At 45.1% G+C, this 12,845-nt stretch overlaps 1 protein-coding gene across 34 annotated transcripts in view; it reads right to left on the reverse strand.

Moving 5' to 3' along the window:
- The window catches only part of RHOBTB1 (Rho related BTB domain containing 1), a 118,897-nt gene that overhangs the window by 57,771 nt on the left and 48,281 nt on the right, over positions 1-12,845 (reverse strand). For 11 of the 34 annotated variants that reach the window (XM_026013506.2, XM_072756111.1, XM_072756089.1 and 8 more), the window contains exon 3: positions 4,814-4,864. The exons of 6 other annotated variants lie outside the window; for them this stretch is intronic. The gene's annotated coding sequence lies outside the window, so the exon portion shown is untranslated. Of the gene's footprint in view, positions 1-418; positions 551-1,333; positions 1,441-2,080; positions 2,274-4,813; positions 4,865-6,866; positions 7,078-7,519; positions 7,743-12,845 lie in introns of those variants that run through there. 17 more of the 34 variants (XM_072756099.1, XM_026013509.2, XM_072756082.1 and 14 more) reach the window with 14 other exon arrangements.

Here is a 12,845-nt window from a genome sequence, read left to right on the forward strand (position 1 = left end):
GGCTTTCCTCCATGTATGTGACGAATAGGATGTGCTGCCAAAGACTTGGTTCCAAAAATCTGAAGCAGGGCAGCGAGTGCCACATGACACAGCGTGGCAGCTGGGGAGAGGAGTGTGATGAAACACTTCCCAGAGATGTAATTTAGGCCAGGGTAGTTATCAAGCGCTGAGGGTGAAAGGGGAAATTGTAGTGCTTATGTTTTTCCTATCGAAAGATCCGTCAGCAGCACACGACGAAAAGACAGGGCCAGAGCACAGACAGTACTTAATGCTTGAGTTAATTGAAATGACGGTAGGCAAGTCTCACGTATTTTGAAATTAAAAGCAAGAATGTTCTACTGGCAATAATATTCTCTGGAAGTATTTCTTCGTTACTTGGCTGAAAATATAGTAGTTGCTCTGAGATGCAAGGGTCTACCTGGAGAGCATGTCCGATACTTCAACAGCGTCTGGAAGGAAATGGGAGCCACAAATCTCCAAGAGGAGCCTGGTGTTACTTTTGTGGCAGATACCGAGGCAATTAAAATTATTCAAGTACATTGTGGCAACCCTAGAGTGCAAGGGAAAAAAAAAATGTCATTGTGACTGGGCCACTGGTACCCCAAGAGACCACTGGGCATGTTTTTTACCCAGGAAAAAAAGGTTACTCTAACAACCCCTTACAATATCAGAATTCAAACAGCTCTAGTTCATTTAAGGGGAAAAAAATGATAACATTTTCCTTTGAAATACTAGGAAGGCTAAGAGGAGAACTATCCCTTACTGAGTACCTACTATATGCGGTACATGTATGATTTCATAACATCTGTCTGCACAATTCTCTAAAAGACGTGATATGGTCCTTACTTTATAGGTTAGAAAAAAAATGAGGTCCAAGAAGTATTTCCCTGTCACAGAGTTAGTGAGAAACCAGAGCTCCACAGACAAATGGAAAAGCTCCATACTTAATTAAGACAGATGGTTCACGGAGACAGGGTGGAAGGGATGGGAGTGGGGCTGCTTTAAGTCAGCAGGAAGACTGCTCTGCATCCACGTCAACGCAGAGAAGTGAGCTTTTTCTCGGTGCTCACTGTATCTTTACACTGTTGGAATCCTCTTATCTCCCATTTCTGGATGTATCTTAGGTTTCTGATGGATTTCATACTTGATAGTTGTAATTTTGGCTACGTGGGAGGGTTTGGAAGACTTGGCACTTTTCAGGCAATGCTTTATATTAGAACCAAGTCCTGCGCTGGGACTTGGGAACCTGGGTTCACTTCCAGCTGTGTCAGTTACTAACTAGGAGAGTGGGTAAACTAGATCACTTCTCTGGGAGGCAGTTTTTTTCACTTACATGAGGTCGTCTTACGTATCTCTGAGGACCTTTCTGGATCCGTGATTCCACACTCTATGACTCAACTGCTTAAGATTTGACTTCAGTCAAAATATATTAGAAATGACCTGGAGAGTTAACAAATTTGTCCAGACAAGCCTGCTACGTGGTTCAAGTTAGATTAAAAATAAACAAATAAACAAACAAAAAACAAAACGAAAAACCCTCAGTAAGAATAATTATTTGACTCCTGCACTCTACCATCTGCAAAAGTAACCTGGAATGAAATGGTTTAAAGTGTTTCTCTCCCCTGCCTCCCCAGGAGTTCATTTAAAGCAAATATGTATTCAAGTTCTTGGGCAGACCTGGGTGCGAATCTCTTTCTAACTCCTGTTACCTCTTTGACCTTAACATATCTGAGTTCCAGTTTTTGCTTCCATAGAATTGGAATGGATAATGATAATTAGTTGAAATGCAGTAAAATGCCTGGCATCTAGTAGGAGCATAATAATCGCTGGTTATTATTCTTCCAGCGCTCACTGGGGGCTTGGACTATGGTTGAGTAACAATTCAAAGGAACCTTATTCACAGAGGGATGGAGCCTGAGATGGTAACCTCATTAGCACTGGGAACTTGGCATTAACCTGTGTCTATGCAATGAATAAACACAGGTGCAGAGTGGAGAAATGTAATTGTTTCTTCTGGACCTACTGGCATCTCTTTCTTTATAAAACTTCCTAATTCACCCCTTAGTGGATAAAACCTTACCAGAGATATGATAATGTGCTTGATGGGACAGCTGGAGGGAACATTTGGAGATAGAAGTGTCCTAGGACATCTGGAAACAGTGGCTGCTATACCCAGTTCATTTCAGTTTTTTTATTTGCCTATTTCCCAATTTCTGCCATGTGCACAGGGAACACAGGATTTCAGGAAGAGTGGTGATGACTTTGTTTATAAACTAAAAAAAAAACAACAACACTTCTGATGCTGACATATAATTAAACAGTGTATACACATCCCGTCCATTGAGTGACTGCCTCTTGGCCTCCCCTGCCCACGTGGCTCTAACACAACAAAAGCCACTTCTTCTGACTTCATTTTCTTTCCTTCTTCCAGTTTTGTTTTGGTGTTGTGCGGTTTGTGGGGAGCCTGAGTGGAGTAAAGAAGATGAACACGAAAACCAAATTCAGATTACCTGTACTCTTTAAACCCTATTACATGAAGCCAGAGTGAGGCCTGCAAATAATGAGACTCAACTGCCTGTTTTCTAAAAGAACAGCAATAGAAAAGATTTTTAAAAATTCTGCTGTTTTCTATAGGCAAACTTCCTGAGCGAAAAACAATGAAATTTCAAGTGTTTCCACCCATGTTTCGAGATAGGTCAAGCACATTAATTAACCAAAGCCTTCTGAAGTTCAATACAGCAAACGGATGATTGCTAATTAAATTATTATTAGGGATAACATGCTAATTATAAGGTCTTGTTAACATATGACTCACAGTATAATTTTACTTTTTATTTATTTATTTTTAGATTTTTTTTTTTTTTAAAGTAAATTCTATGCCCAACATGGGGCTCGATTTCAGGGCCCCAAGATCAATAGTCATATGCTCTACTGACTGGGCCAGCCAGGTGCCCCTAATTTTACTTTTTCAATAATTACAGGTTTCGAGGTGCTATACTGATATTTTTATGACATAGCACTGGCACAGCTAACCAAATATCAGTTGACGGTGAGGTCTTAACCTGCAATGGGATCTTCTCAGTGTTCTTAAGCTCTATTCTGTAATGATACACTGTGTAACAACTTGTACAGGACAAACCTGTTGTAGGACAGCTTATAACAACCCCTTAAATGCTTAAAAGTATCTCTTAGCTAAGTAACCTTTTAGGGCTATTAGCGTGAGTTGGGGATATCAGCACATTTTTTTTTTTAAGGATGATATATTAAGGTTTTCTTTACTAATTTGTTCCCCATTTCATTTTCATATTACTCCTTTATATAATACCCCCTACGAAGGATTGACAAACGTTAGAAATTATTCTACAAAAGGTAGGCGAGATGGGAAGAGAAGGCCGTCAAGGTGGGTCAAAACTGAAAATGTCCTGCTTAATCTTTACTGGCCATTTTCAGGACTTTGGTTGGGATTTATCTATTATGCATCTAAATCTATCTACATGGCACATTTTAGACAAATTAAAATTCCAAAAGGAATTGAGTACTTTAAAGTATCATGCTAAGTAGTAATGTTCTCAAAGATGCTGTCCAGATTCAAACAGCTCACAATTTTGTTACAATGCTTTTTGAAGCAATAACACCTTTGAGCTTTGAGATACTGTAATTTAGCAGTTCTAGATGACTGCATAATCTCTCCCTGTTGGGTTGAAATTCTACCTTCTGTCTTTTCCTAAACTCTCACTCATCTGTCATCTATCCAGACAAAATATGTGCTTGAAATTTCTTCTATGCATACACGGAGTTGCAAAGTAATCCCATGGAGTGGAAAATGCAGAACTTCTTGTAAACCGTACCACTGACCTTCCAATTCAGCCTTTCGACATGTATGATCTTGATTTATCCTTTAATTTTTCATACATGAATGTTTAATATCTTGCCTTTTAAGTCTTTTTGTAAGATCTTAGGATGGGAGATCCCCTCATAAAAACTTTCTTAAATCTTAGACAGTGTTATGCCAGAAAGTACACATGAAAGCTTATTATCACACCACTTTATTTAAGAGAAGGATATTTATTCTTTGCACTAGTTGGGCCATTTCATGTTATTATATGAGCTGTAATTACCAAGTTATCTTATGCAAGTCACTTAACCTTTCCTGGCCTCAATTTCCCTACTAGAGAAGAATTTTTCAACTAGAAAGTCTAGGTTTTAGTGTAAGACAGAATTTTTTTTTTAAATCCTATTTCTTCCATTTCCTAAAAGTAGGAATTGAATATATTATCTAACCTTTCTGAATTTCTAACTCTTCACAAGTCTTTTGGGGATCAAGAGAGTAGTTAAACTCCACAGGGGGTTTTTTTTTTTCTTTCTTTTCCAGATGCACAATGAGAACATAAATGTAAAGAATGCAACACATTTTCCCAACTTTGATTCATGCTAAAATATATGCGCTATTATTATATCAAGTTTCTTCCAGCTCTAGAGTGCCAAGACTAGGATAGAAGTAAAATCTTAATTATCAAGCACCCAGATCCTCAGCATCCTCAGTGATTCTGGCATCCCTTTGATCCCCACACCCCTCAAAAAGTCATAGAGTACAAACTGATTCAAGGTCCATTTTAGTACCATTTTACTCACAGAGTAAAGAAAATAATTTTATTAATCATTGAACTTGTGATGTTCATAACTGAGTCCATGAAAAGACGGTAAAGACAAATTGTTTTAAGACAAATGACTGGGAAATCTGTTCTGAAATCCATGTTCAGAATTAGATACAAGGTGTCATCAATCGGTCATAGGTTTGCACAGAGACACTGACCTGGCTTTCTGGAAGTGAAGAACAGAACACCCTGCTCACAGCTGGACTTACCTACATAAAAAAAAGAGAAACACCTGTTAAGTCCTACCGCTGCCCAAGAAGGAACACGTAGAGAGCCACTAAAATTTTCACCGCACATTTTTTCCCCCTCCACCCCCAAAGGGCAAGAGTTTGCTTCGCTTTTGCTAAATACCAGTGTTAAAGTGGCATTTCTTTGGGTCAAATACATCCCGAAATAGCTAGGTTAACATTTTGTAGCATTTGTGAAAATATATTTCTGAACATTTGGGGATGATACAAAAAAAGCACTTGGCCCAGACCCACGGAAGGGAAAAAGGAAAAACTTCCAGGCATTTTACCATACAGAAGTCAGAGAAGTGGACACACTAACCCTCCAAAATAACATTTGGGGGCAATATTGGCTTAAGTGAAAGGTCAAACGGTTCTAGTTTTTCCTATTAAATTCTATGTGTATAGTTTACAAATTGTGTTATTGGGCCAACAGCATCAGATTACCTGTGCTTCTATTTTCACCTCTGTGATCACATTCAGCCTTACGTACTTAAATTTACACTACCTTCAGAATTTGGGAAAACAACCACCAATGGGCACATTTAGAAGAACGTTGACCATGATTTTATTGCTTCCCAATGATTTTTTTCAGTGTTCCCCACCAAGAGGAACTGGTTAAACCCCTCTCCCACTAGTATGCCTAAATAGGATCCAGGAATCTCAGAGGCAACCTAATATAATAATTTACTGCCTACTCCACCTGCAGAGCAGTAGGCAGACCTTATTTTCACTGAAAAGAACTTGTGTTTATTTTCTAGCAACCAGCGACTCTTAGGAATCTACAGTTATTGGAAAGTTAATGTAATCCCAAATTTCTAAAGAGTGTTTGTAAACAAACTTACGAATGTATGTTTAGAAAAGCCTAGAGCTTGCCGAGGTCACACAAACACAGCCTATTGGCTATTCATATCTGCTGATAGTGAGAGGACTTTATACAAAGATGAAAACTACTGATAAGGATATTCTCTTCGGTTTAGAGAGGATCCACAGTACGGTGGAGAGTGTGCAGCACAGCCCTGGTCGGGGATGGGGGAGCCCCAACCGGAGAAACCTCAAGTTGAGCATCTGGCCGGGGTCCAGCAGAACTGCATGAGCAGCACAAGCTGGGGCGAGTTCAAAGTCAAAAAGACTCTTCGTGTCTTAACTTCCTAGAGTTTCCTGGGTCTGGGTGCCTTTGTATATATATCAACCTTCATGCATTTTCTTCTCCCCCCCGGCAAATGTGTACAGTCAGCTCGAAAGGCACAGCTTGTGTGCTGACGTGCAAAGCCAAGTCAAAACCCTGCGCTTGGCGCTCCCTTCTAACTTTCTGGCTTGTCCAAGTCTAAATATTGACATTGCTCCTCAGTTGAGATGTTTGATACTGCTGAGGATAGAAGAGGCGCAGCTAAAAGTAGGATCTAATGATATATTTTTGCATGGTTGTGCCTTCCTTCCACTTCCACTTCCTTTTCTTTTTCTTTTTTCTTTTCTTTTTTTTTTTTTTTGGAGAGGGCGTTGGATTCCCTAGTCTGCAGCATCTCCCCTCTCCACCCCTCACCCCATTGTTCTCCCCGAGCACACAGACACGCAAGGTAAGGTGTTCTGCAAGCCCCTCGTGGCAGCTCCTACTGTTGTCACGGCAACTCACAACAGACTCCACGGACACGGGGCTGGGGGTGGGGAGCGCCCGGCTGCTCCCGAGGGCGGGTGCCGGCGCCCCGGGGTCCGCTCCGCGCCACTGTTCTCGGCCCCGCGGCACCTCCCCCGCCCGCGCAGCCCCGCGCGCTGAGGGCGCCCGCGGGGCGTTTTCTCGGCTCCGAGGAGGGGCGCGGCTGTGCGGGCGCTGCTGGGGACCCCGCGGCCCGCCCGGGTGCGAGCGCCCCGGAGCCGCTGCTCGCCGCCTCGGGGCGCCGCCCCTGGGGCCCGGGGCCGGGGGCTGCGCGGCCGCCGCTCCGGGAAGAAGTTTCATAGCACAGCGCACTCACGACACAGAACCTACCCTGGAGCCGGGCGAGACGCGAGCTCTCTCCGCCTTCGAGGGCTGGGGGCGCGGGGGGTCCCCGCCACTCAGCAGCAGCCGCGACTGCGCGCGGCCGCGGGCGAGCGGGACCCCTGCGCGCCGCGTGCCGCCCGCCGCCCAACTTTGCACAAAGGCTGCATGGCACGGCCCGGCTCCCGCGCGCTCCCCGCCCGCTCCCCGCGCGCTCCCCGCCCGCTCCCGCCCGCTCCCGCCCGCGAGGGGCGCGCCCCGGCCCCCGCCCTCCCGGCCGCTCTCGCCCCCGCCGCGCTCCCGGGCGGGCCCGCCGGGCGGAACCGAGCGCCCGGCCCCAGCTCCGCCGCCGCCGTGGCGGCCGCCGCTCGGCTGTGACGTTAGCAGCCTCCGCGGCTATTTATAGCCACACGACTGGGTTTCATTCATGAAACCGGGGCCTGGCGCGCCGTGCGCCGGGGCGCGGGCGGCGAGGGGGCCCCGGGTTCGCGCAGCCCCGGGGACGCGCGGCCCGGGCGGGGGCGGACCACGCGGGACCGCGGCGGGGCCCGACCCTCCCCCCGGGGATCGCCGCCGCGCCCCGGCCCCCAGCGCCCCGCCCGCACCCCTGCAGCCGCCGGCCCGTGGCCCCAGGCTCGGGAGAAGTGAGTTGGGCCACTAACCGGCTGGGCGGCAGGGCTCGTTCCCCCCAGGAGCTGGCCGGCCGCGGACTCCGAGGGAGGACATTGGCTTTTGTTTCAAAAGCGAGCCCAGTGCTGACTCAGGGCTGCGTTAGCCCAGCCTCCTCCTCTCCTGGGAGGCTGCACGTGCCGGCGGGCTCCCCCCTCTGGGTTACCTTCCTCGGTGACTCGGGGTCCCCGCAGCGGGCAGGGGGCAGGGGGCGTCAGCACCACCTGGCCGCACCCCCCCCACCCCCACCCCCCCGTGCCGAGAGGGGATTGACAACCTTCTGCAAATGGCCGAGTGAGGGAGTGAAATTGGCTTCGGGCGCTCACGGCTTGAGAGCCCAGGACGGTCCATCCCTCCTGGTGAACTTTTCTCCCTCTTCTAGGCCGACAGTGACCTCTGAGGACAGGCCCCGGGGTCGTTCGCACGTTGGCATGCATCCACACAACAAATACTCATTGCCTGCCCGCCTGTCAGGTACCCTGCTGAGCCCTAAGAAGGTGACCCTGCACCCAAGCAACCCTTGTCCTGGCCCTCAAAGGGTTTCAGACAGCCTGCCGACATTACTGTGCCTTAAACCTCCTAACCCCCAGCCTGTACAGAGAGGCACCTGGGCCATAAAGGTATGGATGTGCCCAGCTACCTCAAGGAATTCATTTAGTAAACCTGTGTACAGGCGGCTGTGTACCAAGGGGTTACACAGATGGCAACAATGGGTCCTCAGTCCCCGAGGAATTCTCAAGGACTGTGTTCCTGAGGTGTTGGAGGGCTGGAGAAAAGGGAGCCTTTAAAGGGCCCCCTGGTTGGGTTGTCATCCCCCACTGAGCCGTCTTTGGAAATGGCAGTTATGGGTCCACCCTCTGGGATGCCCAGAAGACGGTAGTGAAGAGGCAATCAGAAAGGTCTACTCTAAGAACTTCAAGACACAGACATGAGGGGGCAATCATTTCCTTGGTGCAAAACAAACTTCTCTTGGTTTATTTAAAAGGTGACCCCGTTTAAAGAGGTTTAATCAATATAGATTCTTTTCAGGAACACATTTCTTCAGAAAAGTTAATTAACCCTGCTCATTCCTAGCAATCACTCCTTTTAATTGCAAGCTATTTCTCTTCAAAGTGCCCTGGGGCTAAGAAATAGGGTAGAAATCCAGAAGAAATGGGAATTATTGGGACGCCTGGGTGGTTCAGTGGTTGAGTGTCTGCCTTCCGCTCAGGGCGTGATCCCCGGTCCTGGGATCAAGTCCCACATCGGGCTCCCTGCATGGATCCTGCTTCTCCCTCTGCCTCTCTCTCTGTGTGTCTCTCATGAATAAATAAATAAAGTCTTAAAAAAAAAAAACGGGAATTATCATGTATTACGGCACTCACATGTGGCAGGCAACAGTCTAGGAGGTTTAAAACAATCTTCCCAATTAATACAGCAACTGATGAGGTTCCTGCCTTTCTTCACTTTCTTTCATTTCCTCAGTTATAAATTTAAAGAGTTAAGTGGCATGCCTAAGCAGCAAGCAGGTGCTAGGATCAAAAAGACACTTATACAAATACCCATAACTGGAAGGCTATCCTATGCCATCCACTCCCACGGAGCACCGAGAGGCTCACTTCTTTCAGACGATGCTTCTTCTGTAGGGCCCAAAGAACAAACAGTCATCACGGAACTACCCAGGTTGATGCCTATATCTGAGGGACACTGACAGGGTGAACTTTTAGGAGAATAAAGTGGTGTAAACGGTGATCCACATAAAGCAGAGGAAAAGTCACTGTTCTACAAAGTCCTTCCAAACAACAGTAGTGGTCTGAGGAATAGATTGTCTCAATGGTGCTTTGTAGCCCCCAAATATTACACATAAAACCCCTGATTCTGGAATAGTGGAAGAAAATGAGCATAAAGCACAGACTCTATTAATGCCTACTGGAAAGGAGAGAAAAGGAATAATACAAAGAATCCCCTGAGTCACTGCCACAAATGTATCCTTGTTCTCGTTATTACCGTAAAATAATCCACATTTGCATACTCAAATTGTTGCAAGCTAATAAAATCAATACCATTAGCTTTTAATAAATATTCAAAATTGGTACTTAAGCTTAATTAAACCAACACTGTGTATTTAAACACTTTTGGGATTGTGATGCACAAAAGCAGTGTAGAAACTTTTGACTAGCTTTAATGGTAAATATTTAGCAAAGTCATAGTACTAAAAAAAATTTCCCACAATCAAGACACAGGACTGTTCCATTATCACAAATGAACTTCCATATGCAATCCTCTTTGTATTTGCAGCCCCTCAGAACCTTAATCTGTTCTCAGTCTCCAGAGTTTTGCCATTTTGAGACTGTTACATGAGTGGGGAGCACACAGTTGACTTTTTTTTTTTTTTAAACTAAGCATAATGCCCTTGAAGTTCACCGATGGTGTGCTTGTATCACTAGCTCATTCCTTTTTATTATTGAGTAAATTTCTATTATATGGATGTAGCAGAATTTGTTCATCCATTTATCCATCGAAGAATGTGTGTTTCCAGTATTTTGCTATTACCAGTAACATTTCTGTAAACATTTGTATATAGATATTTGTATGAACATAAGTTTTTATTTCTTTAGGATGAACACCAAAGAATACATTGTTGGGTCATAGGCTAAGAAATTGTCAAGCTATGTTCCAGAGTACCATAAACATCAGTGGTGGCACTAATGTGTGAGTGGTCTAGTTTCTGCATATTCTCACCAGCTTTTGTTATTATCACTATTTTTTTAAATTCACTTGCTCAGTAATTTTGCAGGGACAACTCATTGTTTTAATTTTCATTTCCCTAATGGCTAATGATTTTGAACATCTTTTCTTGTTCTTTTTTGCTTTCCACATCTCTTTTTGCTGAAATATCTGTTCATGTCTTTGGCCTATTTAATAATTGGATTATTACCTGGGTGGGTTTTTTTTTTTGTTTTTGTTTTTACTATTAGGTTTTGAGAGTCTTAAAAAAATATATCCTAGGATCAAAGAATTTTCAAAATGCAAATTAAATAAGACCTCGAGATAACTCTATTTTCAATACTTGTTCAACATTTCTGTTGCCTTCAGTTTTATCGAGAATGTTCTCAGACACATAAATCATCCTCAAGTACTTACCTATAAGTCCAATAGACCGTTTTCAGGATTATTTTATACACCTGCACTTCAGGGGTGGGTAACAGACACCCACCGAACCGCCGGCCCGTGGCTGCAGCCCCCGCCCCCGGGGGGGGGGGGGCGAGGTCCTGCCTCCGCGCAGGCGCAAACGCTCCTCCAGGGCACCTAGGCCGCTGGCTTGTTCCACAGGCCCCACGGAATAAGGCCACCTCGGAACTGGGTCTCTTCCGCTTAGGATGCAGAATTTGGTGTAGTCGTTGGCTGTTTAGAGGACAGTGTCCTGGGTGGCGAGGTCCACGGGCAAGCACGACCAAGGCTTGAGCACGTGGAAGAAAAGTTCAACCATGTGCCCGTTTTGAAGTATAGATGCATTTGCTAGAAATATGTTAAAACACAGCTGTTGGAGCAGATTCCTGAAGTTACCAAGGTGGCTTCTGTACAGATGCAGTGGGTGGAGGCAGAATTGGTCTGCTGGCCCACCCTTTTTTGGGGTTTTCTGGCTTTTACAGAACCCCTCCTGGACTCTAGAGCAGAATGAGGGCTCTGGGCCCTGGACTCAAGCAGTGGGTTGGTGGCCGCTTGCTTGTGCAGACCACCTCGCGGGCCAGCTCCAGAACTGCGGCTCCAGCTCCTACCGCCGGGCAGCGGGGCAGGTGTAAAGCGCAGTCCCAGCTAATGGTGACAGGTAAGTGAACTGACTCTGTTCCCAGCTAATGGTGACAGGTAAGTGAACTGACTCTGTTCTGGGGCTCTTCATTCATGCTAAGCATTGAAGGTTCAAAAAAGAAATGACCTGACCCTCCTGGGACCTCTGTGTCTCCCGAGACATGTCCTTGTATTTGGGTATTCTGGTGCTGGGGTAGCTGCTTCTCCTCTTGGAGGAGTCCAAGACTACTCTGGGGCCAGATGTTTTCCAGCATTCCATATGCAGAGGGAGATAGGGCCCTTCCCCAGCTTCCATGTCGTTGATATATCAATAGCATGGAAACACCTGCCATTATGAACGCTTTCTGTCCCAAATATGACAGGCAGGCAGGCTTTGTGTGAATCTGTGTGTTTATAGCTTTTTCACCTGGGTAAGACTGAAAACCCTTAAGTCCAACTGATGAAACTGTGTGGGTTTTTGACTACTTGGGAATTTACCTTGGGTGTTACTCAGACCAGTTCTTGAGATCTCTGAAACTTCTCTTTTCTGTTCACTACTGTTTTGGGGACTCCTGAGCTAGTCTTGGTTGTGGGAATCAACTGAAAAAGATGTCCTTTACCTGAAAACAATAAGTGGATAGGAACTCTTAGTTTTGAGTTTGTAGTTATCACTGTCAGTCCTAATTTAGTCTATATGAGAACCTTTTTCTAAGGCACCATTTAAGTATAGATAGATTTAGAAAATATGGATAGATGGATGGACAGATGAATACATGGATACTCAAGATAATCTAGTGGATCCAATCTTGGGATTCTTGTGATTAGCCTTTTTTTTAAAATAAATTTATTTTTTATTGGTGTTCGATTTGCCAACATATAGAATAACACAGTGCTCATCCCATCAAGTTCCCCCCCTCAGTGCCCGTCACCCAGTTGTGATTAGCCTTTTAAAGGCAAAAACACTAAATGGTGTGTGCATTTTAGTTGTTCTATGATGGCAAAAAGATTTTTCAAATTGGAGTTCCTATTTTACCAGGCACTAATGGATATAGGTTCTGTGCTGGAAATTTACACAAAGGCATTCTTTTCTTCTAGTAAATGTATTTGTCCAGGTTTCCATAAAAATCTTTTCTGTATGGGGGCGCCTGGGTGGCTCAAGGGATTAAGCATCCTGCTCTTGATTTTGGCTCAGGTCATGATCTCAAGGTCCTGAGATCAAACCTCGAGTAGGGCTCCACGCTCAGCGGGGAGTCTGCTTTTCTCCTTCTGCCTCTCCTTCTGCTTCTCCTTCCACCTGCTTAAGCATTCTCTGTCTAAAATAAATAAATAAATCTTTAAAAAAATCCTTTCTGAATAGATCCACTTCATTATGTTTTCTGTTGGATTAGGGTGAGTTTGGTAAAAATGTAATTTTGCAAGCTTCACAAATCTAGCTACATTCTTCTTCCTATCAAAATTTCTCTTAACAAGATGGTATTCCACTGGGCTAGCTCAGCATGTGTAAGGGGAGGTAGTAAACAGCTTTTATGGTTACCCACATGTTTTTGTTTA

This window comes from Vulpes vulpes, chromosome 4 (genome assembly GCF_048418805.1).
Source record: "Vulpes vulpes isolate BD-2025 chromosome 4, VulVul3, whole genome shotgun sequence".
In the NCBI taxonomy this organism is placed as follows: Eukaryota; Metazoa; Chordata; class Mammalia; order Carnivora; family Canidae; genus Vulpes; species Vulpes vulpes.